Raw genomic sequence first — 13,577 nt, forward strand, 5'->3', positions numbered from 1 at the left:
GAAGGCCCTCTGATAAATGGTTCTGATGACATTCTCCATTTCCTTTATAGTTTTATTTTCTGGTTTTTATCATTTTAAATGGAGTAGAAATTGTTGATTGTCTCCATATTTGCTCTGAAGGACATGTGCAATTTTGATGCATGGATCTGCTCTGTGGGAGGATATGAATTCTTAAGTGCCGTGTCTGCCATCAAGCCATAGGGGACTGCAGTGCAGACTGAGGCTCTCAGGACTGGCTTCCTGGGGCTGCATTACTGTGTTTCAAGGACGCAGGGGAAGAAGATCGGGGTCCTATGTGTGAACACCCCAAGTATATTCCCTGATGCTCACCATCATTCCCATTGTCCAATGAAGCCCCCATTAGTAAACATTCAAGTTATAGAAAATATAAAAACAGAGTTGAACAAAGCAGGTAGGCAAATGGGAAAACAAGACTTACATCTCTAATTAACTGTCCGGCATCTGATGTCTCCTTTAAACAGAATAGACTACGTATCCAGGCTTCAGAATTAAGGCTTTGTTTCTTTCTTTCCGTTATTCCTGTGCATCTACCTGAATCGTTTTAAAGATCATCCTTGTTGATTCCTCATATTCTTTTTTACATATAACCTTTTAGAGTACCTAATCAGAACATGTAGTGGTCCCTTGGTAGATAAAAGTGAGGCGTATTGGAATCATTTTTTTTTTTTTAGATTTTTTATTTATTTATTTGACAGAGACAGAGATAGCGAGAGCAGGAACCCAAGCAGCGGGAGGGGGAGAGGGAGAAGCAGGCTTCCCCCCGAGGAGGGAGCCCGATGTGGGACTCGATCCCAGGACCCTGGGATCATGACCTGAGCCGAAGGCAGTCGCTTAACGACTGAGCCACCCAGGTGCCCGAGGCGTATTGGAATCATTAAAAAGAATTCCTGACCTTGGTTCTAACAAGTATAAGATGGTCAGAAATTACTGAAGGTGCATGGTATTTTGTGTGCCATACAAGATATATGGTTTTGGAATACAGACATCAGATGCTTCCTCCTTCCTCAACTTACCCTCAACTTCTGCCACCACACACGTGGCTATACCAGTGGGAAAAAAAGTCTCTGTGATCTATATAAACTGGGTGAAAATGTATTCCTCTGAGATGAATGTTATATTGATCTTTCTCCTAATGAGTCCCTTGGCTTCACAGGGGTAGCATTTCTCTCTTGATACTATACTCTGGCATTTTGACAATGATGATAGGAAGTCCCTGATCTGGGAAGATGGTAAATGCTACAGTTCTTAAGATGCTATCACCCTTTACCACCCGGGGGGGGTGACAGAAAATCTCTACTTCATTATTAACTACTTTTCACAGTAGGGGGAGCTGCTAAAGTGATTGGTAAACTTGGTGCATTCATTGGGCCACATTTTACCCAGTGGGCCAAGCAGCGCAGGAGAGAGGAGAGCCTCATTTAGCTCTACCAACCTAATTTTAACACTCCAGAAATGCCTTCTATAGCACACCCACAAGCCATGGGCAGGGGACCTGTTTATTATGTCTTTAAGTTCTTAAGAAACTGGTATTGTTCTAGTATTTATCACCCCATTGGCAGAATCAGGGAAGGGAGGAGGTGTGACTGACAAAAGTAATAAACTAAACCCTGATGGCAAAGTGGAGAAGGGTTTGTTCCATTTGGAGTGTTATGAACCCTTATTTCCTTGAAGTGTGATGGCAACAATGCTTTGTCAACTCTCGTCATGCCAGCAGGCATTCTGAGTTCTATAAAGTTTCCTACAATTCAGGAAGCCAGACTAATTTCTGTCTTCACAATGTTACCCCGTAACTACTGCGTTGGTTCTATTTCTGGTAACATAGACACTCAAAGATGGAAACATGAATAGAATAAGACTCATGTTCTGGATACATTTGCAATCTATTAGGCGAAAGGAGACAAAACATATAAAATAAGTAGAATACAAGACAGGATTCATTAGTTGTCAGAGGAGTAGTGAAGAAAAAAAAAGTATTGGAATAGTTCAAAGCGATAGGTGGCTTTTTGTGGACTGGGGTGGGGGGAGAGAACTAATTCACAGAGGAGGGGCAGCAATTAATAGAATCCGAATCTGCGCTTCACACTGTGGGTGGGAGCATAAGTTGATATAGCCATTTAGGAGAGTAATTTGGCAAAATCTATTAAATTATATATGGGCACAATTTTCCATCCAGCAATAGCTCTTCTTAGTCGCTACCCTGAAAAATACTCAGACGCATACAAGAAGGCAAGTCTGAGAATATTAGTTGCAGCAGTGGATTTAACAGTGCAAACTAGCACAACCTAAGGGGATGAGCTGACATGTAGCCACACTACAGAATCTTATGCGGGTATGAGAAATAATCAGGTCACTCTGGAAACATGGAAAAACACCCATAACAAAATGTTAAATCAGCAAAGTCATGTGCAATATGATACCAGTTATGTTTTAAAAAAAAACCCACATAAAACAATATGTACATACATGAAAATACATACAAAAAGTAGGAGAAGACACCAAACTGTTGGCAGTGGATCCTTGTAGGTAGACATCTAGGATTGGGCCTCTGTTTGAATGGGGTACCGGCCTTAGCTATCTATGTACTTATATTACTCATTAAATGTTTATACAATGATGTTTTAATGAAGAATTCACATAGGCAGAAGGAGAAGCTGAGATGAGCTTTTCAGGTGCAGGAAGTAGCAAGACACCTGAGAAAATATGCAAATTTGTACCTAACCCCCAAACTGGTCTTTAACTCCTTATTGCCCACCCTTTCTTCTGGTCAGGTTTTGCTGTTTAAAATGCAAACGCGATTGCCTGACTCTCTGCTTAAAAGGATTAAATTCGAACTCCTTAATATGCCATCCAAGGGCTTCCAGAATCCCACCTCTTCATATTTTTCTCCAATCTTTTTCCTGCATCTTCAATTTCAGTCTTGTGCCCACACCACACTATCTACAGCTCCGCCCCTTTGCCCACACTGCTGGAAAGGTCCTCTCTTCCCTGGCCACCTAGAAATCCTCAAGGCTGTCCACTCCTGTGTAATTTTCCTGAGAGCGCCACCTCTCTCTGTGTGAATTTCCATCTCCTTCCTTTTTGCCCGCATCACAGGCTGTACATACTTCCACCACCTGCGTCAGTCCCTTGGACTTATTTTTCTATGCCTAAACTTTAATAAATTTGATAGTTTAAGTTCTTTCTGGGGGGGACTACATATGGCAGAAATGGCCCCACCATGTCTCACTGTTCCTTCTCTGGTGGTTAGTTGCATTCTTGATGATTCAGGTAAATAAGGAGATAAGGAATTGCAAGGAATTAATTTTGCCATTGGCTGAAGGGACCTACTGATAACTGTAAAAGGCTAAAGTGTGTGTCTTTTTTATAAGTAGGCAAAGCCTGAAGTTAGCAAGCTCACTTTGTAAGCCTTTTTTAGGTGCCTGATGCCTCCAGAATTTCTCTTGCCTAAGGAGTATTCTTTACAATTGGCTGGTTTATTCACTTGGGCTTGCTTTAGGAACCAGTCAGTTATTAATCTGGCTTTTAAATGCCTCAAGATTTTGATAAGATGGAAGACATCTGGATCCCCGATTGACTTCAAAGAACAAATTTCTCCCCACTCTCCACTTCTGACATAGCCAAAAGGTCAGCCATCCAGGATTACATTTCCCTTCTTTGCACTTGTACCTGAGGGTGGGACAGTGGCTGAGGCTGTATATAAAGACGTTCATGTTTAAATAAGACTAAACAATCCTTAAACGAATCATTCAGTTCTTTAGTAAGTGTTGATAATCAATAAGAAGGGAAGTGCTTTGTTCTGTAGGTGAACTCCTTCCGAACTGCCCTGTCTCAGAGGTGATCCATCCATAATATCTACAGTTGAGCATATAGCAATTTATTGATGGTTGGTTTTAATGATTAATATTATTATGAGTTCATTTCTGCTATCTTAAAGAACTTCTCCTCTAGGAAACATTTTCCAATCCTACCTCTGACCAAGTGTGATGTTTCCTCCCCCTCATCTCCATCCCCATTCCCTCCACTGAATTGTCAAAGCCCTTTGACAGTGTTGGAGTTAAGAGGTAGACTCCGGAGGCAGAGTGACCTGCCTCCAGGTTCAAATCTCTGGGTCTGCTGCTGCAATACTGTGTGACCTGGGAAAACTCTTCATCTCTCTGAATCTCATTTTTGTCCCCTGCAAATTTGGTATAATAACTACCTCATAGGGTTTATTTTGAAGACTAAATTAAAAAAATAGATGTTAAAGGCATGCAGTTGAGCATATAGCAATTTATTGATGGTTTTGATGATTAATATTTATGTACTTATTGTTATTAATATTTATTAGTGCTCTCTTTTATAGTATTTACCAAAATCTATAATATTCTTGTTCATTTGTTTTCTCCCCCAGGAAAACATAAGAAGCTTCATTCTTGTGTGCATTTTTTATCATCATATCCCAAGTGTCCAACACAGAGTAGGGCTAATATTGGTGGAATATGTTTTTGCTACTGCTGTGATTCTATTGTTCTGCTTTATCTTATTGCTATTCTGGACCATGAGGCCAACATTATTCATATATGCATGCTGAGAACCTAGCACAATGTTTGGAAGAGTGCAGAAACTCAACATCTATTATTAAATGAATGAACAAAGAAACTAAATCTGCATTTGTCCCAATTATCCTTCTAAATAGAAACTTTCTTGATGACAGAGACTGTGGCTTATTTTTGTATCCATGGAACCTAATAGGTGTCCAGTAAACATTTGCTGAATTTATTCTGTTAAAATTGAGAGGAGGGATTTGTGACTTAATTACAGAATTGCGATGAGCTGAGTTCATTTCTGCTAGTCCTTCTATTTTCTGTCTGACTTGGTTTATTTCTAGTCTCTATTGTGGAACCTGGCACGAGAATCTATCAACAGGAAGACAAGAGGGATTAACTCAATAAATACTGAATTATTGTTCCCAGTCAGACCCGGCAACAGCACTTCCTAATTCCTACTCAGCCCCCACAAGTGTATCATGACAGGTGAAAGAAGTGAATCATATTCGGTCCCTGCTTCCTCACCCACTGTGAGTTTGTTTATGCCAGTGAAAATGAGTATCAGGGACAGAATGGAAGGGGAAGATCACTCACATAAGCATAATAGACAGCCTGAGAGAGTGTCTGGAAGGAGAGATTGGCTTTGATTGGGAATGATAGTGCTGGAATGGGCTGATTATGTAAACACATGAGTCATGGGCCCTTTTATTTTTATTTTAAGATTTTATTTATTTATTTGACAGAGAGATAGAGAGCACAAGTAGGTAGAGAGAGAGAGGGAGAAGCAGGCTGTCTGCTGAGCAGGGAGCCTGATGCGGGACTCGATCCCAGGACCCTGGAATCATGACCTGAGCCGAAGGCAGCCGCTTAACCAACTGAGCCACCCAGGTGCCCCTCATGGGCCCTTTTAAACAACAGCTAGTTTAGCTGCCCTCTTTCTTCCCAAAAGACCACTTTCTGATTGACCATGCAGGGTGGAAAAGAAGGGTAAGTCTGACACTGAAGGGGGTTGACTACTCCTTTCAGTGTCTAGGACAGTTCCTCAGCTTACTTTATCCTTGAAATGGCTCTGCTTCCACCACTGATGATGAGGACCTGGCCAAGGCTCTCTCGCCAGGACGGCCCCCAGGAGTAACCAACTACATCCACCAGAGTGATCAAGCAGTCTTTGCAAAAATGAACAGCTTGGGGGGCGCCTGGGTGGCTCAGTCAGTTAAGCGGCTGCCTTCAGCTCAGGTCATGATCCCGGGGTCCTGGGATCGAGCCCCGCGTCAGGCTCCCTGCTCAGTGGAGAGTCTGCTTCTCCCTCTCTCTCTGCCTACTTGTGCTCTTTATCTCTCTGTCAAATAAATAAATAAAATCTTTTTAAAAAAAATGAATGGCTTGGATTCCTCAATCAGTGTTTCACTTGCAATAACTGGTGGACTCTCACCCTCACTCCTATGCCCTTGGCCAGGGACCCTCGTACAGGGCAATTTGAACAACACAAAAACTTGACCTGTGTTCCCAACTTTGTTAGGCTCTAGGAGTCATTTATCAGCTATGTGACTTTTAAAAAAGTCTCTAAACCTCTCTGGGTCTTAATTGTAAATATCACATACCTGCCTGCAGGTGCCTGGCTTGGCTTGGCCTCCTGATGTCTCTTGTGGCTCTCAGATTGTCATATCATAAAACTGCTCCAGATAGGGCCAGCCTCGAGTCATTTTGGGGGGTTAAATGGGGATGTATTGGTGGTATTCTTACAGTTGACTCCACTCTCTTTTCAAATCCCTCCCCCCCAACCTTGGTTATATGTAGGTGCAAACAAACATCATGTCAGAGCCACATGCAGGTTGATAAAAACTAGGAAATATAGGACCATCCAACAAGTCATTTTACCAGCACCCCTCTCAGGTGAATAGCAGAGAACCTAAAAGGTGCTTGAATGACAAGTACAGAAACATTTGTAGCAGTGCAATCTTAACTATGCTAGAAACAAGCCTAAGGTCCATGGCTGTAAGAATGGACAGAGAAATTGTGGTATATTCATACATCGTGGTAATGAAAAGGCAGGGACTCCTGATATATGCAACAGTATGGATCAATCTAATAGACATTAGGTCATGTGCAAGAAATCAGACACAAAAGAGTATATATTTACTGTGTGATAACATTTATGTGACTGTAAAGAACAGAGAAAACTAATTGATAATGATTGAAGTTAGACTAATGACAACCTGGGTTGGAGGTGGGGAATTGCAGACATTGACTTGGATGATGACTTCGGCCTCGGGTTATGGAAATGCTCTGTAGTTTGGTCTGGTGGTGAGCACTTGAGTATTTACATGTGTAAAAAGTCATCAAGCTATATACTTAAGATTAGTGCACTAAATGTATGTTGTATCTCAATAAAAGTCTGTGTATGTATTTATACGTACTCATAATTATTCAGTGATATGGACTATATATATATATACACACACATATATATGGACTATATATATATATATATATTCAGTGATATGGACTATATGTGTGTGTGTGTCCGGATATATAATATATCCACACACACATATATACATATACATATTTATATGTTTTTTTTTTCCCATAAAGGAAAATATGAAGGGGAATAAAAAGGTTGCTTCAGTGAGCAAATAGCTGCAAAAAATGAACTGCTTTGTTGTGTTAGTAGTGTTCCCACCAAGAAGAAATGGCATTTGGACTTAGATGCCTAGAGGCTAGCTTATATTTATGGTTATTAGGAAATGATTTCTGAGGAAGGCCAACCCCTACTAAATTACTGATCAGTCTCTGACTGGTGACCCTGAAGGGAGAATATGAGTCAAATGAAATTTAATTTGACAGGATCAAATTGTACTGACATCTCAGTTATGGTCTCTGTGCCTCATTAGTTAGCACAGGAAAGATTACAGTAAATAATCAATCACTGAAGCTCATTCAGAACCATCTTAATATGTGGAATCCTTGTGCTAAAAAGCACAACGAAGTTCATTAATTAAAAGGCAGTGGATGTCTCTCTATCTTTTTTAAACCATATGATTTATCTTCTGACTTGTAAATTAAGGCCAAAGATAAAATTATCATTCTCAGCCATAATTATTGTCAAACTTTTTAAATGTATGTAGATTTAGAACTTTCCTATACTCTTGTACTTTCTAAAGAAGCACAGACGGAAAGAAAATGAGAATGCTTTTTCTCAGGAGGAACACTAAAGAAATGCTGAGAAAACAATGTGGTTTTCCTAATAAAGAGCTTTTTTGCCATTGCTCAGATGAGTGTTAAACTCATTGCATGTCCAGAAAGAAAAGAAACACAATTGCATAAGGTTATGTTGCAAGGAAAGAAAACTGGTTTTAAGATAGTTCTACACTATTCTTTGATAAGGGGGAAAAAAAACAAACAAACTTGAGAGAGGATTAAATCTTACCCTTGTTTTATAAATGGAAAAGCTGAACCCAGATAGGTAGTTACCTGCCCAAAGTCATGTTATTTCAGTGTTGCTGGAAGCATCCATGTAGGACCATGGTGTTAGTACCACCAGGGAACTCATTAGGAATGCAAATTCCCTATCCCCACCACAGACTTGCTGAATCAGGAACTCTAGGGATGGGCCCCAGCAATCTGTGCTTGAACAAATCCTCTGGGTGATTCTGGCACAGCTAAAATTAGAGAAACATTACCAATATTAGAGGGGAAAATAAAAGTTTAACAGCCAGAACCAACTTCTCCAAGCTGGAAATCATGTTTTCCATAATTTCTAGTGATAAAGACAGGAATAGAGCTGAGTGGGACACCGAAACTTATTCCTGACCACTGCACAGACAAGTCCGAAAACTCCCATTGTTAGTCTTACATCAAAGCGCCCTTTGAGGGAAGCGGGGCTCTACATACTAATGACAATACAATTGTAGGCAAAAAGTGAAATGAGTCAATTTAGCAAAATCTTTTTAGATTTGGGAAATGCACCTTTATGTTTTTAAACTGGGCTACTCAGTATCTATGAGTATTTCTTATGCAATGTAGGTAGGCTTCTCTGGTGATCTAAAACGCTTATGGCCCGGCACAATTCATGCTTCAGTGTTTTTGCTTTAAAACGGGATCTTTGGAAGCCTGCAGGCCAAACCCCTTGTTTTTCCCCTGGGTCTCTCTCAGAGTTCATGGACAGCCAAGCAGGTGGCCAGAATGAGTAGAAGACAAGCACCAAAGTTGTTGAGAACCAAGAGCCACAGGCCCCATCTAAAGGAGGCAGCTCCTTCTTACCTCTGGCTACTTGGTGCTGCATTGGAATACAGACTCGGCAGTTGCCAAATCTTCCAGTTTTTCATAAAAACCGGAAATCTGAAATTTTTGGGGGGGGGCGGGAATAATTGGCTTTTCCATATTAGCAATAAATTACTATTTTTTTATTTAAAAAAATTTTTTAATTCCTATTTTTAAACACCATGCCAGCTAAATACAAGCTGTGTGTGGGCCACCAGTTCGCAACCTCTGTCATATAATGCACAGCATACTGTGAATGATTAATGACCAGACTTGCCCAAGGAGCACCATCTACCTGGGATTAAGGCAGGTAGTTGTTACCTTTGGGAGTGTGGCCTCGGTTTACTATAACTTGCCCTAGAGATGCTATGGTGTGATGATAGATGGGTTTTAGGATGGGTCAGAGAGTATTTTCCTCTGTGACCCTTTCTCTACAGAGCCAACTCCACTTTTTCAGAGTTCCTTCTTTTCCAAACTTTTCACATCTCTCTTAGGCCAGTCTGATTATTACTCTCTCTGACACCATTTCTAATGTCCTTATCACAAACACTTATGGGAACTGGGAGCTGATGGGCACATTCGGGGTACTCTGGTGCCTTACTTCTAGGTAAGCACACAGGTGAGGGGAGATGCAGTGAGTTGACTGGGGTCACCAACTAGCTGTGGGCCAGAAGTAGGTATGGAAACTTGGATCCCTGAGTCTAAGTCCTGGTTCTTTATAGCTGACAATGTAATGCCATCTGCACTGAAGAGACTATTGAACCATCGGAGTGAAGGAGGGCTAGGGCCCTGATTCTGAACACCTCTAGACCATGTGTCCATTTCTGATGCATAAAGTAAACAAACAACCAAACAAACAATTTGACTGGAGACCTATTCTTCAAGTGAAATATTATGAGGCTGCCAAATGTATAAGCAGAGTTGAAGCAACAGTGAGGGTTTGGGAGTCTCTCCAGTGATGTCTTCTTGTAATGCTCTTTCTTAGGCAGTTTATGCTGCAAACACCCCCACAATCTCAGCAGCTTACACCAACAAGCATTTGTTCTTATGAAATTCTGATAATGTAGGCTGGCTAATCTGTGCAGCTGTCCAGACTGTCATCTGGTCTGTTCTCCAGGTTGTTGGTTGGGCTCAGGTTCACTCTTCCATGTGTCTTATGTGGGTCCCAGGTTAAAGGGCAGGCAATACCAGTGAGAAGCTATTTTTTATAAAAGATTATGAAGTTTAAGAGGACAAGCTCTACCCCCAGGCACATTTCAAGCCTCCAGTCACATCATGTCTGCTCATATCTCATTAGTCAAAACAATTCACATGGCCAAACCCAGGCTCAAGGTGCAGGGAACACTGCACTCACCATGAGACCACTGCAAAAGTGTGTATATATAATTATGTTCCAGGAGAATGGAGAATCTGGACTAGGAACTCAGTCAGCCATGTAATCCTACCCCATGGTGATCTCTGAGCCAACCCTGTATAATTAAAAAAACAACATCTAGCAGTTCAAAACCCATGCATTGAGTCCAATCATCTCATTTTACAAATGTGTAAAACTGAGATTTAGTGACTTCCTCAAGGCTACGCAGTGAGACACAGCTCTAGAACCCAGATGAACGGATTCAAAGTTCAGGACTTTCTCCACCACACTGTCATAGGTCTACCTTCAGAGAATGTCTCAAGTCACTTGACTTGAGTAGCAAATCTGTAAACACAATTTTGAATATATTGAGCTATCTTGATTTTGCTCGTGGGTTTAGAAGTTAAATACAGAGACAGGAAGGTGGCCCAAGGATAGTGCAGGTAACAGGGCCATGTTCCTCCAAGATCTGGAATTTCATGGCAGTTTAACTTACACAAGTGTTTGCTTCTTTACACATCTTTTTTTACATTTGTCAAATAGGATAATAATGATGCCCTTAGAGGGTCATTGTGAGAATTAAGCGTGTGATACTCAGTAATTGCAAGATCTTCTTCATTGATTTATCATTCAGTAGACAGGAGCTCTGCCTTCCTTTTCTTGTGTACTGTTAGGAAACTGATAGCCTGGCTTTTAGGAGCATACTCTTCTTACTGGAGACATGAATATTACAGAAAGAAGACAAACCCATTCTCCATGTAGCAAAGACAAAAAGGTCAATCTTCTTTGCCCAGTCTTCCAGGTTTTTCTATTATGAAATTTCCTAAGATTCAAAACTGAAATGACTGCTTTGAAGTCAAAATTCAAGGTATAATCTGTGTTTAGTAATTACTGTAATAGACAGCAAAATTCAAAAGGCTTAAATAATTTATTCTGCAGTGGAATGCTGAAGGCCATTTGGTCAGCAGGGCGCCTATTTGACATGCAGCTGATGTGCTTTCTCCATTTTTTCTTGATGGTCAGATGGCAAAATCAGAACCTCTGTGAGATGTTTGTCTTGTTTGGATGTTTATTGCCTTGCCTTGCTCTTTTATCTTGAAACTAGTACTTGTCCTGCCATAGAAATGTATCTATTCATTAGTCTGTCAAAATCTCTATAAATGTTAGATTACTTTTGAGAAGCAAATGCCTAATTTGTGGAAAGAAAAAAAATGTATCTATTTTAAAAATTTCCCCATGGTTTCTTCCTGCAAAAAATTTGATAAATGTCATTGTATTAATCAGGTATATTAACACCAACTATGTATAGTGAACTAAATTATCTGGTGATTGAAATATTTTGTGAAAACCACTCTATTGACTGAAACAGAGGTCACGATAGAAATTCCTATAAATGCATTTCTCAATATTTCGCAGTCATTCATCCTGGCTGTTTTTAGCATCTGCTACCAGGAGTTATGTAGTTCAAATGTAGTTCCTCTTCTACCTGGAAACTTCCAGAGAACCTTTTTTTCTTTTCCTTGAGCTCAATAAAAAACTTCACAGAATGTCGGGTAGAAGGTTAGGTAGAGAGTTGTTGGACTGAGTATAGATAATATTTATAACTATACAGACACTCTCTCTCATAGTTTGTGTTATATTGAAAGTAGAGATCTGTTAAGAAATTTGAGGAAAGGAGAAGTTTGAATCAATTTTCAGTATTGACACTTTCTGCTTCACCATATTCATATACCCTCTGCTTTTCCATTCGTTTGCTGCCTTTCATGGCCGCATGGGACACATTTACTGTAATATCCTCTTGATGTTCTATGATTATGAATAACAAAGGGACTTCCACCTTCCAAGCTTATTTTTTAAATTAAAATTTCATCAAAGTATAACCTAAATATAGAAAATTGCACACTTCATAAGTGTATAGCTTAATGAATTTTCACAAAGTGGACACAGAGAGGCAACCAGAAAACCAAGAAGAGTCCAAAGTCATCTTCATGCCCTTTCTGGTTACTAACTCCCAAAAGGTAACCACCATCCTGACTCCTAATTCCATACATCAGTTTTGCTTCTGAACTTTTTTCTTTTGAAAATATTTTTATTTTATTTATTAACAGTAAAAAAGTTTGAATTTCTCTCAGTGAAGAAAGATAATTATTTTATTGAAAGTGTGATTTATTATGTTTCATTATTTAGAAAATCTTGGTTTGATATTTCTGGCAACAAAATCATGGTGATAAATATTTCTAAAGATCAATTTTCAAATTTCTTCATAGCATGAGTTTCTTTTTTTTCTTTTGCTCATTTTATTTATTTTTCATCATGATAAGTGTACTCTTTAATTCCCATCCCCTATTTCCCATGTCCCTCCACCCACCCACAAATCAAATCATACAGTAAGTTCTCTTTTTTCTGGTTCATTTTGCTCAGAATTTCATTTGTGAGATTTATTAATTTTATTACCCATAACACCAATTTACTGGTTCTCAATGCCATAGTATTTCTCAAGTATTTCATGCTTGACTAAAACATAATTTAATTACCCATTCTGTTCTTGATAAGCATTCGGATTTTTTCCAGTTTTTTCTTTTTTTAGATTTCTTGTGGCTATCAGAGAGAGTGCTACTAGGAATATTTTGGTGCATATTTTTAGTGAACATGTGTATTGTTCATATATTTATGTTGGTCATAATTTCTGTTGGTCATATATTTAAGAGTGCAAATGTTATGTCATGAGTTATAAATATGTCCAACTTTAGTAGATTATCCTGTACAGTTTTCTAAAGTGGTTGTACCAATATACAAGTAAATGAAAGAGAATTCTAGTTATTCCACACACCTCTTCATATGCTTATAGACTATATGTGCTCCTTGTAAAATGACTGCTTAAGTCTTTTCCCTATCTTTCTATTTAGTTGTCTGACTTTTTCTTACTAATTAATAGGAATTCTTAATATATTCTGAATATAAATCTTTTGTTAGGTATTTGCATTGTGAATATCTTTTCCCAAACTGAGGGCTGTTTTTTGATTCTCTTAATGTCTTTAATGAAGATTAAGTTCTTTGTTTTAATGTTTCATTTATCATCTTTTCCTTAAGGCTATGGATTTTCATATCATGCTTAAAAACTTTGTTTCCCTCATCACTGTAAATGTTTTTGTTCTTGTTCTTGTTTTTTTGTTTTTTTTTCCCCCCCGGAAGCTTTATTGTTTTGCTTTTAACATCTAGGTCTCTAATCTGTTTGGAATTGATTTTTGCATAGAATGTGAAGTAAGCTTCAAATTTTATTTTTTATATCTGCATATCCAATTGACCCAACAATTGTTCCATTGTTCTATTTGTGATTCTTGTACCTTATACTACAATTTCTCAGGTAAGGTAATTTAAAAATAAACCTTGATAACAAGTTATGTAAGTCATTT

Source organism: Mirounga angustirostris, unplaced genomic scaffold, assembly GCF_029215605.1.
Source record: "Mirounga angustirostris isolate CCGP_5_RB_7025 unplaced genomic scaffold, mMirAng1.0.hap1 SCAF_1, whole genome shotgun sequence".
Classification (NCBI taxonomy): domain Eukaryota; kingdom Metazoa; phylum Chordata; class Mammalia; order Carnivora; family Phocidae; genus Mirounga; species Mirounga angustirostris.